This window comes from Indicator indicator, chromosome 6 (genome assembly GCF_027791375.1).
Source record: "Indicator indicator isolate 239-I01 chromosome 6, UM_Iind_1.1, whole genome shotgun sequence".
Classification (NCBI taxonomy): domain Eukaryota; kingdom Metazoa; phylum Chordata; class Aves; order Piciformes; family Indicatoridae; genus Indicator; species Indicator indicator.
In genome coordinates this window covers 24,786,000-24,801,198 of record NC_072015.1, presented here as the reverse complement: position 1 = coordinate 24,801,198, position 15,199 = coordinate 24,786,000, and positions in this window count along the sequence as shown.

The following is a 15,199-nucleotide window of genomic DNA, read 5'->3' as shown; positions in this document are numbered from 1 at the left end:
TTAAAATAAGATTCATAATAGCTACCTTTTTTAAAATTTTCTTTTGTTGTTTTAATTCAAACATTTTCCCTCTCTCAGCTTTTTGGTTCAAAGTTTTGTATTAAACAAAAGAAGCCTGGCCTCATTTCAAGCATTGCCAAGGGACACCCTGGCTTTCTCTAAAACTCCGCCTGGTTTTCTTATTGCCAGCATCTTCAGGACACCCCAGCATGTACCACAGCTGGACTGAAAATGGCACTGTGCACAGCAGAAACAGAAAGTGCAGAATTATTGATTTTCAAACTCTGCCACAGCCAAATGTGCACTGCAAAATACAGCAATGCCACATGACAGCTTACTGATAAAAGCTTTTATGGTTTACATAAGCTTTAGAGGCAAGCCCTTTCTTTTTTTCCTTCCTGTGAAGCCATTAGAAGTATGGCTCTTTTGAAGATAAAGCCCTGGGGTTTCAGCAATTGTGCAAAGTCTCCTTAAGCTCCAAGGACTTGTTTCATCCCACAGGAATATCTGTGGCTAAAAAACAAGTTGAATGATTTTATGAGTAATTGGGGAAACCTAGAGCCTGTCTTTTTTCCCCTCTGTATCTCCAAACATCTGAAAAAATAAATTCATAGAGTTGGAAAAGGACCTTAAAGATCATCTAATTCCAACCTCCCCTGCCATGGGCAGGGACACCTCCCACTAGCCCAGGCTGCTCAAAGTCTTATCCAGCCTGGCCTTGAACACCTCCAGGGAGGGGGCATCCGCAACACTCTTCCAGTGTCTCACCACCCTCACTGCAAAGAATTTCTTCCTAATCTCCAGTCTAAATCCACCCTCCCCAAGCTTCCATCCATTCCCTCTCATCCTAATAATATTTAATTCAAAAATAATGTGTAATTGGTGCTGGAGAACATTTTTGTGCTAACATAGATATTGATGGAAATAAAGCTAGAAGCTGGTTGCTGGTGCCCTGCCTTGCTCTACAAACCTTTATTATATGTTTACTGTATTCTAGTAGGCAGCTGGTGTGGTATCCCTGGCTAGTCCAAAGGTCATGGTTGGCAATAAAAATATCATTGGATGATGCTAATGTTAACATTTCTATTTCAGAATATCAATAGTGTACCTTTTCTTTGTCACGAGGAACTTATAGTTTCTTGTGGGGTAATAAATATTCACATTGATCCCACACACTTCTGTGGCAGTTTAGGCTGGGTGCCCCCTGCCACTGCCGCATGAGATACACCTCTGGTGTCCTGGGTGCCCACCCACAGGGGTGGACACAGGAAACGACGTATTTCTACCCATAAATCCTGTACCCTATAAGGCCATCTGCAAAGTCATTCTCTTCCTCTTTCTTCCCTCTCTGCTCCCACGGGAGATGTCCTCTCTTATCGGGTAATGCCAGGGGAGTATCCTCAAGGCCTCTTAGGCCTGTCTAGGCCTAATGCCAGGAGGAGAATGGAGGGGGGGGCAGTCTCAGACCTGGCCAGCCTGAGACTTGCCTAGCAGCGGGAGGGGGAAGAAGGAGCCCTGGGGGGTTTGGGTTTACCCTCAGGTGGGAAGAAGGGAAGGATTGGGAAGCCTTTGGGAATTCTGTGAGGGGTTCTGTACGCTTTGGGATACTCTTTGTCACTATGCTTTGTAGTTTGTAGTTCTTTGTAGCTTCACCAATTGCTTTTCCATTTAAACTTTCCATCACTCTCCAATCCGTTTGTGTGAGTCTCATTCTTTTGTCCCTTTTGGGGCAAGAGACGATCTGTCTGGCCCCAAACCAGCACAACTTCTTTGTAATCACTTATTGATCACAGTCTACTTTCAAGTGCCTCCTTAGCAGTGATATTTAAGTTTTCTTGCTTGACTCTGATAGATCACACAGGATGCTTTCATTTTGCATCATACTGCTCACAATCCTTTTTTTTTAATGCTGCATGAAACAGCAGAGGCTTCTGGATAGTTCATCTACCCAAAATTACCATATAAACATCTCAAAGCTGCATAGCACCTGGTTATCAAATACAGGCAAAAGAAAAGAATAACAACAAAAAGTTAAAGGTTTGGGTTTTTTTTTCCTACCTAGATTCTCTCTTTCAGTGCTAAGCAACTTTATTTTTAATAACCATTGTAAATGTGAACTCTCTTCCTCTTACTCCTCTTCATCATTCTGCCTTTGATCTTTTTTCTCAGCTTGCTAGCATTTAAATAGAGAACTTGAATTTTCTGGGCTTCTTGCTTCTCACTGCAAAGTCACTCGGCTTCTGCTTTTGCCTGGCTTATAGAAAACCCCAAGTCTGCAGTCTCTGCGAATATTAATATATTGATTTTAACATTTTTTTTTAATTCTGCAAAGAATTGCTGCATTGCACAGCTAAGTTAAAAAAAATGCTGTGTGTAACAAAATTGTATTTTTAGTGAAAGTTAACTCATGATATCTCCTTTATGCTCAGCTATCGTATATGAGAGAGTCCCAACAAAGAATTAGGAGGATGATGAAGGGACTTAAGTGCCCTGGGGCTGTTTAGTCTGGAGAAGAGAAGGCTGAGAGGGGGTCTGATCAATGTCTCTAAATATCTGAGGGGTGGGTGTCAGGATGAAGGTGCCAGGCTCTTTGTGGTGGTGCCCAGTGACAGGATAAGGAACAACGGATACAAGCTGGAATACAGGAAGTTCCACCTCAACACAAGCAGGCACTGTGGTGAGGGTGGGAAAGCAAAGCCAAGATTCTGCCTTGCCTTGGATACCACAATGCAGCGTTGGTGAGCATGGAACAGCCCAGAAGGACTGAGGCTCCTGTAGCTCACCCAGCACTTACCTAACAATGGAGCTGAGAGCTCAGGGGAAAAGGGACCTTCATGAGTTGGATGACTGTTGGGTGCCTTGCATATTTAAAACTTGGTTTAAATACGTGTGGTTGAAAAATATAACCAGAATGGATAAATCTGACTGCTCTGAAGTTCTTTATCTTAGTCTGCAAATGCTGCCCATGAAGCTGAAAACATAATTAAGGAGACCCCACTGTCATAGTCCTTTTAAGTCAAAAGTCACCCTAGAACTTTCAGGGAAGAAAAAAAATAAATACCTCACACTAAAGATAATTAGATATTACACTAACAAAAAAAAATGTACTGAAGGTATATTTTAGTTATGATTTTTTTTACCTCCCATTCTTTCAATTATTCCTCTTATTGCATATGTGGAAGCACCAGCTTTGTGCATCAGTCCTCCCAACCATCTCAGTAAGATGAAGTTTAATTCATCAAAACTTAGTATTAGAGCTGGCACTGGAGTGCACATAGGAGACAGAGAAGTCAAACACAGTTTTAATGTTGTTTTTTTTTGTTTATTTTGTGGGTTTTTTTCCTAGAGATTTGGTGGTTTTCTGTATCTGTGTTGTATTATTAGATATTTGTTTGCAGACTAATGAGTTGTGCAGAAAAGGTTTATGTGTGAGGACACAGATGGACTGGCACTCAGCAGGCATTTAGTGCTCTAACCTGTGATGGCATAAAAACGTGGCTGCAGAGTGAATGGGAAATACTCATTGAAGCAATACAGAAGACAAACACTCTCCCTCTGCTCTGGCCTGGTGAGGCTGCACCTGGAGTATTGTGTCCAGTTCTGGGCTCCCTGGTTTTCAAGAGGAGATAGAGAGAGTCCAATGGAGGGCACGGAGGTGATGAGGAAATTGGAGCATCTCTCTTACAAGGAGAGGCTGAGAGACCTGGGGGTCTTTAGCCTGAAAAAGAGCATACAAATATCTAAGAGGTAGAGGTGATGAGGATGGGGCTGGGCTCTTTTCAGTGGTGGCCAGTGATAGGATAAGGGATAATGATTGCAAACTAGAACACAGAAGGTTTTGCTAGAACTTAAGAAAAAACTTCCTTACTTTGAGGGTGCTGAAGCACTGGAACAGGCTGCCCAGAGAGGCTGTGGCATCTCCTCCTCTGGAGACTCACAAAACCTGATTGGACATGTTCTTGTGCAACCTGTTCTGGGCAAATCTGCTTTAAGAGTGGAGTTGGAGTAGATGATCTTCACAGGTCCCTTCCAACTCCTACCATTCTGTGATTCTGTGATTTTGGATTTAAAGTCAATTTCCTCCATGCTTTCAATTGCAAATATTCCAATAACTGCTTTAGAAAAAACAAATTTAAGAAACAAATCTGTTTTAGAATAAAATAAATGCAAATAAATACACTAAATTGTGTAAGTGACTGTAAAAATAATCATGTAAGTGACTATAAAATTCATCATGTGACTATGTGTAGCTCAGTTCCACCTGATGTTATTTTTCTTCACAGCATTAGGTATTACCTTATTAAAATGTAAAAAAAAATAAAGTTTTTATAATTACAGCTATCAAGACTTTGCATGTTGCAATTCAATAGCAAGAAGTAGGTTTGAAATTCTTATATGGAGTATTTAGAGAGGATAAAAATCAGGGAGGGAAAAAACATCAACTCCGAGCTAAGGTGGTTACATCTACATAGTCTGGTTTCTAAGCATGGGCACTGGGCAGGGTGTAAGGCTCAAATGAAAAGGACTAACTAAAGACTACTGCCACTATGATATGGGGGGGGGAAGGGGGGAAAGCTCTTTACTCCTAGAGGTATCTCTCTTTTGAAGTGGATCCTAAAGGGAACCAAAAAATTGCTTCATTTTTCTTTAGAACTAATACATAGCATAACTCAAAGTCCTCTTTAATTGCCATTTCTTCAGGCTTGACTTCCTGTAGCAAAACATTTCACCCATAGGAAAAGATACATTGGGCTGCTAAAGATTTAACCATTTTCTTTAGAGGCTGCCCTCTGGAAGAGACAAGGAATAGAAAGCTTTATTTTTTTTTTTAATCATTATTCCTGTGGTGGGTTGAAATTACCCCCCAACTAATTTGGAGAAAACTACCCCCAAAATAAAATTGCCAGACTTAGTGCAGTTTGGGATGGAAGCAAATGAAGCTCTGCTTACAAGCAAACTACAATCTGGAAATACAAAATGCAATGACTGTGTACAAAATATACAAAAATGTACAATATATATGTGTATATTTACATATAAAACAACACAGAAACTCCTCAAATCCCCCTGGATGGATCCAAGGGATCCATTCACCTCCTTCCCCACTCCCTCCCTCCTTCTCATTCCCTCACACAGAAGTCTAAACAAAGATACCCCTGGCAAGGCTACAAGAGAGAGAGAGAAGTTGCAAGCAGAAGTGACAGAAGAGAGAGAGAGAACTGTTTATGCCTCTTCTCTATATGCCCATTAGCAATCCAATGAATTATATGGACCTCATCATTATTTTCATTTTGCATCCAATGGTAATTTATTTCACTTTCAGTCTTTGCAGTCAGGATCTAGGCTAAAGATCCTCTTTCACCCTGTAAGAATTCCTAACTAATTTCCAGACAGTAGCAACCAAATTCTACAGCTCAATAAGTAGTCTGGGGTGAGTTTTTTTGGTTAAATATTTGTATTTTCACAGCTCAGTTTGCTGCAGCAGTCTTGAATGGGTATGTTTTCTTCACTGGGTCAAGAGTAAACTGGCCCCACAGTATTTTTGAAATGTAAGATTCTCATCAAAGTTAGTTTCTGATTAAGCCTTGCTGCAGTAAGTATCTAGGCTATTAGTTTAAGCATATCAAACTACTGCAGTGCATCGATTTGGAGGCTGTATGATGTTAATTATAACCTGATCATATATTATGAGAGCTTCTGTGCATTTAGCCAAAACAAAACAGAAAGTCTTGGAGTTCTAGTAGGAAAATACTTCACTAATCATTAATTAATATACTTCTTATTCAACCTAGAGAAAGTGCAACATAAAAGGGAAAGATTTGTGCTCAGGAGAAATTTATCTGACACATAACCGTCAAGAAGGACATGGGAGTCCTGGTGGATAACAAGCTATCCATGGGACAGCAATGTGCCCTTGTGGCCAAGAAGGCCAATGGGATCCTGGGGTGCATTAAGAAGAATGTGTCCAGCAGATTGAGCAAGGTTCTCCTTCCCCTCTGCCCTAGGAAGACCTCAGCTGGAATATTGCATCCAGTTCTGGGCTCCCCATTCCAACAGCATCAGGGATCTGCTGGCAAGAGTCCAGCAGAGGGCTACAAGGATGATGAGGGGACTGGAGCACTGCCTCAAGAAGAAGAGCTGAGAGACCTGGGACTGGTTAGTCTGGAGGGGCCTGAGAAGAGATGTAATAAATGTTTATAAATATCTGAGGGCTGGGTGTGAAGAGAGAGGGGACAGGCTCTGCTCACTTGCACCCTGTGATAGGACAAGGGGCAATGGGTATAAACCACAGCACAGGGGGTCCCACCTCAACATGTGGAGGAACTTCTTCACTGTGAGGGTCACAGAGCACTGGAACAGGCTCCCCAGAGAGTTTGTGGAGTATCCTTCTCTGCAGACTTTCAAGACCCATTAGGATGCATTCCTGTGTGACCTGCACAAGATTCTATTGTCCTGCTCAGGCAGGGGGGTTGGACTCAATGATCTACAGAGATCCCTTCCAACCCCTAACACTCTGTGATCCTGTGATAATTTTTTTGCTGAATGGGAGTATCATAGCATGTGATTCACTGCTTGCTTTGCTTTCTTAAGCTGGAAATTCCTTCAGGTCCATGTGCTTCTTACACTGAGGGCTCCAGAGGTGGACGAAGTACTCCAGGTGAGGTCTCAGCAGAGCAGAGCAGAGGGGCAGAATCCCCTCTCTCCATCTGCTAGCCATGCTGCTTTTGATGCATCCCATGCTGCCACTGTCCTTGTGGGCTGCAAGCTCACACTGTTGGCTCATGTCCAGCAGCCTCAGCAGTGCTGAGTACAAGGGGCACAATCACTTCCCCACTCCTGCCGGTAACTGGAGAAGAGTCCCTACCCTTTCTTGTGAGGTTTTGATAGGTTACAAGGTGAGTGATGCAATGATTTCATTAAACTTAAAAATTATTTCAGCTGAAATGTAAGTGTTATATATTAGATGGTGTTAGAAGAGTGGGCTGCCAGTTTTATGTGTAAGCTTAGCCTGATGCATTAGGAATGGCAGGATGTGATTGAATGACTCTAGCACTCCATCAGCCAGGCTGCATGCAGTAACAGCGCGTTCCTGCAGCAGTAATGGAATGCAAGCATCCATCACACTGTTCCCTGATGCTTGTTCTCCAAGGTATTTAAGAAATATTGTATCTGAATTTGCAGAAATAATGATAATAGTAAATTATATCCAAGTCAGAGGGAAAAGATCAGTTAACTAAATGGGATCTGTGACTACAGTCTCTGAAATCCTGCACCCTTCGGGATATAAGAAATAAATTGTTTTCCTGAGTTGGTAGACTGCATGGAAAAGTCCTCTGAGGTGTTTGAAATGGTCCTGAATCTCCCATGAGGATTAATCATCAGACCTAGCAAACATTTGGCTCTGCCATTGCCAGCTCAGCCTGCAGCTGTTGACACCGAGTCAAGCAGCGCTGGCAGAGGCTGTGGTACCTACCCCCCTGTGCCCTGGCTGTGGGGTGAGCTCTGCAGAAATCCTGCCACTTCACAGAGGCACAGGAGGCTTGCTGCCTTTCACAGTGGGGAATGGACTTCAGAGGCCTTTCTCAGTTGTTAAAGAGGAAAAGGGTAGTGACCTATATGTGTTTCTGTGCCTTTGAAATAACCAACAGATTCTAACTTCACACCACTTCCAGTCTCTTCGTTGACAAACGTCAGATTTGTCAGATTGCCAGAATTCAGATATGTTTTTAATTGACTAGAAATATCAGAGGTCTGAATCTTGTCCTTCTAACTACAATGTAGGGCTGACTATAGGAAAGAGTTGCCTTAATGTTTTTATCTTGATTTTTTCTTCCGTGTCTTCACTCCACAGTTGTAAAGTACCATCAATTCTCCTTTGCCCAAGGGGAAACTGCCATTTTATTTCTTAGGCGACAGTAATCTCTACATGGAAACAACAGCTAAGGCTGTTGGTGTTCTCTGAGAGTTGTTCATCATGTGCTTATTCATTGAAGTATTCTGCATTTAATCTACAAAATAGGGGCTGGACCTCGACCATCCACAAAGCAGATGACAACCATAAGTACCGGGCCATGAGCTGTATTCTCAGTATGATCTTTCCTCAGGACACCTTCTATTCCTCCCACTCCCCACAAAATGACTTGCTTTCTAAAGTTACATTTTTTTAGTGAAATAAAATTCCCTGTTTCTGGCCAAATCTGGTAATTATTCATATCATCTTCACTTAAAATAAGGAATTAATCTTTTTTTTTTTCTTTTTTCCCCCACAGTGCTTCTTCCTTAATTAACAACTAGGAATTTAGCACAATGGAATAAATCAGACTACTGTATAGCATGTTAAAGCTCCATTAATACAAATACACATCCTTCCATTTTTTTGACACAAGTGTCACTGCTCGATTCAAAATCTGAATGAATTTTCACACTTGTATTCCTTCCTTTTCATCCAGCCCTCTTCCTCCTTCTGTAATCAAATGCATTCATTCTAGATGTTAGAGAAGTGCCACCGCAGTCTTGGGGTGTGGCCATCAAGCCAGTTTTTCATCCACTGGATGGATGGAGCAATCAGTGGGTAAAGAACTGGCATGACAGCCACACCCAAAAAGTGGCTCTCAATGGTCCATGTCCAGGCAGGGGCCAGTGACAAGTGGAGTCCTTCAGGGATCAGTCCTGGAACCAGTCTTGTTCAACAACTTCGTCAGTGACATGGACAGTGGCATTGAGGCACCCTCAGCAAGTTCCCGGTGACACCAAGCTGTGTGGTGCAGCAGACACGCTGGAAGGAAGGGATCCATCCAGAGGCACCTGGATTGGATAGGGCTGGGTGATAGGTTGGACTGGAAGATCTTGGAGGTCTCTTCCAAACTGGTTGATTCTATGGTTCTGCGACAGGCTGCAGAGTTGGGCCCAAGCCACCCTCATGAGGTTCAACAAGACCACGCACAAGGTCCTGCATCAGGGTCAGGGCAATCCCAGGCACAGATATAGCCTGGGCAGGGACTCGCCTGAGAGCAGCCCTGAAGAAAAGGACTTGGGGGTGCTGGTGGATGAGAAGCTCAACATGAGCTAGCAGTGTGCACTTGCAGCCCAGAAAACCAATCATTCAATCTGGAGAAGAGAAGGCTCCCAGGAGACCTTATTGTGGCCTTCCAGTATCTTAAGAGAGCCTACAAGAAAGATGGTAAGGGACTTTTTAGGGTGTCAGGTAGTGATAGGACTGAGGGGAATGGAGCAAAAATAAAAATGGGTAGATTCAGTTTGGATGTTAGAAAGAAATTCTTCACCATGAGGGTGGTGAGACACTGGAACAGGTTGCCCAGGGAGGTGGTGGAAGACCCATCCCTGGAGGTTTTTGAGGCCAGGCTGGATGTGGCTCTGAGGGGTGGGTGTCAAGTAGAGGGGTCTAGGCTCTTTTCAGTGGTGAACAATAATAAGACAAAGAGCAATGGATACAAACTTGCACATAGAAGTTTTCACCTCAACATGAGAAGAAACTTCTTCACAGCAAGGGTGCCAGAGCACTGGAACAGGCTGCACAGAGAGGTCGTGTAGTCCCCTTCTCTGGTCACATTCAAATCCCACCTGGATGCATTCCTGTGCAGACTACCCTGGGTGATCCTGCTCTGGCAGGAGAGTCAGACCTGGTGGTCTCTGGAGGTCCCTTCCAACCTCTAATGCACTGTGATAATCATCTTTCCAGATTCTTCCTCATGGGTAAGTCTCACACAAGTACAGGACCCACATGGGTCCTACTGCTCAGCTCACACATGCCTGTGTCACCCAGCATGAGGATGGGCAGGTAGTTAGCACCCACCAGCAACCCAACAGCAGCAAGGATCTGAAGTCATCTCCTGGGATCTGCCGAGCCCTGCCCAGCCTGGGTAAGGAGATTTGGGAGGCATTTCAGTGAAGTAAATGGAAAAGGCTGCCCAGGGAGATTGTGGAGTCTCTTTCTCTGGAGACTTTCAAGACCCATCTGGGTGCATTCCTGTGTGGACTACCCTGGGCACTCCTGCTTTTGGCAGGGGGATTTGACTCAATGATCTCTGGAGGTCCCTTCTGACCCTTAACATTCTGTGATTCTGTGACAACTCGACCACATCTGTGGTTTCTTGCAACAGGATACCTGTGCATTATCAGTCCTGCTTTGAGTTCAGTTGTAAGCTCCTTCTTCTCTGTATTTAGCTTTTTTTTTTTTTTAAAGCAGGCATACTTTGTGTCTTGTTTACAGATTGACACAGCAGGAGTAAATTCTCCTCTAGAAAAAAAAATATATTAATATCAGTCTCAACTCAGGATTAAAAGCCTATTGAAACCATTGAGAATTCAGAGAATGGAATGAGTCAGGGATGCAGAAAGGAGACATTACCATAAATCACACAGAGCAGAGGTCTAATAGAGTGAGTGAGAATATATCTCAAGATCAAATCAATACCAGCAAAGTAGCCACATAATAGATTTTTTTTTGTACTCAATACTATGCAGTGAAAGTTTTGAATTGACTTTAAGTTATTCCTTATGGAAATAATAACTGAAAGAGTACTAAAATATTTCATAGCATATCATTTTAATGATAAAAAGTGGTCAGATTTTTGCCTTAATTAACATGCACAGAAAGTGCAAATTATCATTGAAGAAACTTCTTTACTTTTTATATTTCCATTCACAGTCAATAAAGAGTTAACAAGTCCACATCTTGTAAAACTTAATAACTTGGACACAGCCAGCATATAATAAAAAAAAAAAAAAAAGCTATGGCCTATCAGGCTTTGGAACAGGGCCAAGAAAACACAAAGAACTGCAGTGTAAGGAAAATATTGCTTACTTTTGAGAAAATATGGGTGGCTAAGCAAAACTTTATTTATTTTTTTTCATACACCAATCCAGAGAGGCACTTCAAGACACAGCCATGATCCAAAACCTAAATCACCACCTGTGATTTCCTCAAAATCCAAGGAAAGAGGAAAGAAGGATTTTTATTCTAAATTCACAGCCAATCCAAAATCACTGCAGAGAATCAGTCTGGAGAAGAGAAGGCTCCCAGGAGACCTTATTGTGGCCTTTCAGTATCTGAAGGGGGCTACAAGAAAGCTGGGGAGGGACTTTTTAGCATGTCAGGTAGTGACAAGACTGGGGGGAATGTAGCAAAACTAGAAGCAGGTAGATTCAGATTGGATGTTAGGAAGAAATTCTTCCCCATGAGGGGGTGAGACACTGGAACAGGTTGCCCAGGGAGGTGGTGGAAGCCTCATCCCTGGAGGTTTTTAAGGCTGGGTTGGATGTGAGCAACCTGATCTAGTGTGAGGTGTCCCTGCCCACGGCAGGAGACTTGGAACTGGATGATCCTTGAGGTCCCTTCCAGCCTTGACAATTCTATGATTCTTTGATTCTAATATATTTTTTCCTTCCAGCTTTCTTTAGACTTAATTTAGTCCTTGTTGTGGTATTAAAACACCTGAAAGTCTCCATGTGTAAGTAGTCAAAATATTCAATATGTTAAGGTCAGTGCTTGCAATGTGTTCTAAAACCTTTTTCTATTTCAATCCAGAATCGAGGGGTTTTGTTGTTGTTGTTGTAGGAACAATTTTTATCATTAAAATGATATGCTATGAAACATTTTAGTACTGTGTGATGGGCAACCTCAGAAAAACTTTTCAGTCTGAGTCCCAGACAACAGTGATCATTAGTTCTTTCTGTTGTTTTCTACATGAAACACTGCAGAAATCTGATAACATCAAGGTCCAGTTGGATATTCAGTCAAGTTTTGATTTTTGTCAGCTGATGCACTATCAAATTGGCAGTGGCAAAAGTGAAGGGGAAATATTTATTTTTCTCCTCTTATATCCTCTTGGAAAAAACTAAAACCTCTGTAAGATGGAACTGAAGTTTGTTTGGGAGGACTGGTTTGTCATATACTGACTCCTTCTCAGCTTTCTCAGTAGCTATGAAATCTCTGTCATTGGACATGAATTCATTGAATTATCCATAAAGTCAAAACATATAAAACCCTGAATATTTGGCTTTATTTAGCATTAAAAAATCCCTTCTACTTCTCTGCCTTCATGATGAAAATTATGCTTTTATTATGTATAGGACAATTCAATCTCATATATATCATAGCAGGTGTCTTTAAAATGAGGCCTTCAGCAAGCTGGTCTAGTTGACAACCTGGTCTAGTGTAAGGTGTCCCTGCCATGCCAGAGGGATTGGAAGTAGAGGATATTTACAGTCCCTTCCAAAGTAAATCATTCTATGAATTCATTAAATGAGTGACTTAATTTACAGACTGACCAGACTACAAATGTTAACATGCCCTAGGAATTTCAATTGCATTTCAGGCAAATAACATCTGATCAGAACCTTGTCTTTGATAGTATATCTCAGCAGCATTTTGAGACTAATGTTATCATCTTCTAAAGGCAAAGGGAGCCTGCAAGCCTACTTTCCTGAGCACAGGACCTCTACATTTCAAAGCATGGTTTCTAGCCTGAAGGTGTTCTTCTGGAGTCTTGGGCAGCCTGTAGTGTGTTTATTGCAGCCACATGGTGAGGATGCAGCTTTGTTGTCCTGCACAGCATTTTTGCAGCTATGCACTCCCTCAGTGGCTCATAAACAGTCAAAAAGTAACATCTCCCTAAATATGACAGAGCAGGGGACCACTTGCACAGGGGCTTTGAGGCCAAATGGTTTGACATCACTTACAGACAGTGCCTACAGTCACTTCCCTTCAGTGCTTCTGCATTTGGTCTCCCCTGGGCTGGGACCAGAGCAACACCTGGGAGCACTCTGGGCATCCCCTTGGCCAAGCCTCCACTGAGACCTTCCTGAACACATGAAACTATGGCAGTGCCAGCAATTCTGCACTATCAGTTTTATGTAATGGTAAAACCATAAATCAGGGAGAAGGACAGGTTTATATCCTTTTCACCTTCTATTAAAACTCTGAGTTCCCCTGGTAGGAAATCAGTCTCTCCAGAGCAAAGGAGCTGATCCTGGATTGATTTCTGAAATACTCTCCAGCTACTAGGATTTAAGAGCAGATGGAAAATTGATTTGTGTTTCACATGCTACATTCATTTGTGGAACATATCTTCAGCTGCAGTAATCTAGTTTTTCTCCATTACAGTAATGTGTATGAAGTCTGATTTACATTAGGCTTTTGTACTATAATTCTCTTTTAACTCCCAAGACCGTAGGGGACATATTGATATTCCTTCCCTATTTCTGGCATGAACATATGAGAATGCTTGAAACTTGCTTCTCAACTCAGAACTTAATGCCTCCCCCCCTGCCCTGTGAATGACCTCTTCCATGAATATCCCAATGAAGAGGGATTGCATTGTCAAGGCAGGAAACAGGAGGCATTGCACTATATCCACTGTCTCTGCTACATGAATTAAATATGATTAAACTGATGGCAAGGCTTCACTGTTAAAATGATCACTCCTGAGAGAAATGGAATAATGAGAGGTCCTTTTTGCAGACATTCGAGTTTACATTCAAGAAACACCTTCCAGACTACATGAGGCCAACTACAAATACTACAACATTTGTAGTATTTGTCAGCTCACTATTTGATTTAACACCTTGTAGGCTACATAAGGCCAACATTTGCAGTATTTGTCAGCTCACTATTTCATTTAACACCTTGTAGGCTAGATAAGGCCAACATTTGCAGTATTTGTCAGCTCACTATTTGATTTAACTTCCCCAGGTAAGCATCAGCTTAGTGTTTCTTAAAGAGAATTTAAAATTTTGCTAATTGTAACCTTGAAACTATTAAAATTATCAAATCACTTTCATTTATAACCCTGACCCTTCTCACATGCTGTGCCATTGTGCTCCTCGTTTCTGTTGTGATTATACAGAAATATGAAATTTATTTTGGTTAGGCCAAATAAGAAGGAAAATCTGACTCCCACAGTCCTAAAACTCAATGAACAATGAGACAGAAGGAGAGATAAAAATTTAGACATTGCTCAGTGGCAATGAATATTGCCAGGAGGATATGAATTCACATATATCTGAAAGGGGCTTACAGGAAAGCTGGGGAGGGAAGTTTTACAAGGGCTTGTATTGCTAGGACAAAGAGGGAATGGATTGAAGCTTGAGGAGGGCAGAGTTAGACTGCAGAGTAAGAAAAAATTCTTGACAGTGAGAACCCATTCTATGAATATATGGATCTATGAGTATGGATTCCCATTTATGACAACTGACTTTGTGCAGCATGAAATCTCAGTACCAAAATGATGACATATTGCCTCTTAAAAATGAATAAGATCCTTCACATCATTCCCCTAGGATTTTCACATCCTTTATTGGCATAAACAAACAGGAACAATGTACACCTTGCTACCTCTGTTTGGATGGCTTTAAAAATGCAAATGAAGTGCAGAGTCTGGCATTGGTTTTTTTCCTAGCATGCAACAAATCTCTCCTTGATTGAGAAGTACCATTTTTAGAAAGTCTCATTGTTTTGTTCCTTTCCACCACAGAACAAAGGAGCCAAGATTGTACTGTTGCGTGTAGCCTCCTGAAAACGCTGCACGCATGTTATTCCTCTTGAGAGCTTAAGATGCTGAGACAGAGACTCCAAGCCAGCTTGCATTATCTATTTTTAGTAAAGAGCTGTTATTGCTTGAGCTTTTGAAAACCCTCTTGAGATTTCCTGTCTGCAACTGGTGGGGGAAAAAAAAAAAGCACAAAAAACAAAGAAAATAACTTTTTCAATCCACTAGCAAAACAAGGGATTGGTCTTTGGGAAAGCTACTGTCTAACCACATGGATTCACTTTAAGAGGTACACAAAGAAAGTTATGCGTAGATATTAGTGAGGAAAAGACACATTGGAATTTATATACATTTACTTCTTGGTATTCAGGATGTTTGTCTTTTCTGTAGGCGTTGCAAAGTATAGCAAAATAGATCCCTTCTAATTACTTTCCCTGATTAGAAACCAAACAGCCCAAAGCCAAGCCACAGGCAATTTATGAACATTTTTAGCCCTTCTACAAACTTTAAGAGTGTTTTCAGCCCTTCTACAAACTTTAAGAGTGTGTTAGAAATTTTTTGAATTTTCTGAATCTGTGCAATTATTGGAGCAATCTTTGTTAGATATCATTTCACCTGCTGTCTTTCTTCTTCCATGGATGCTGCCCCAAGGGAAATGTGTTCTTTTGGATCCAGATATCCTGAACACA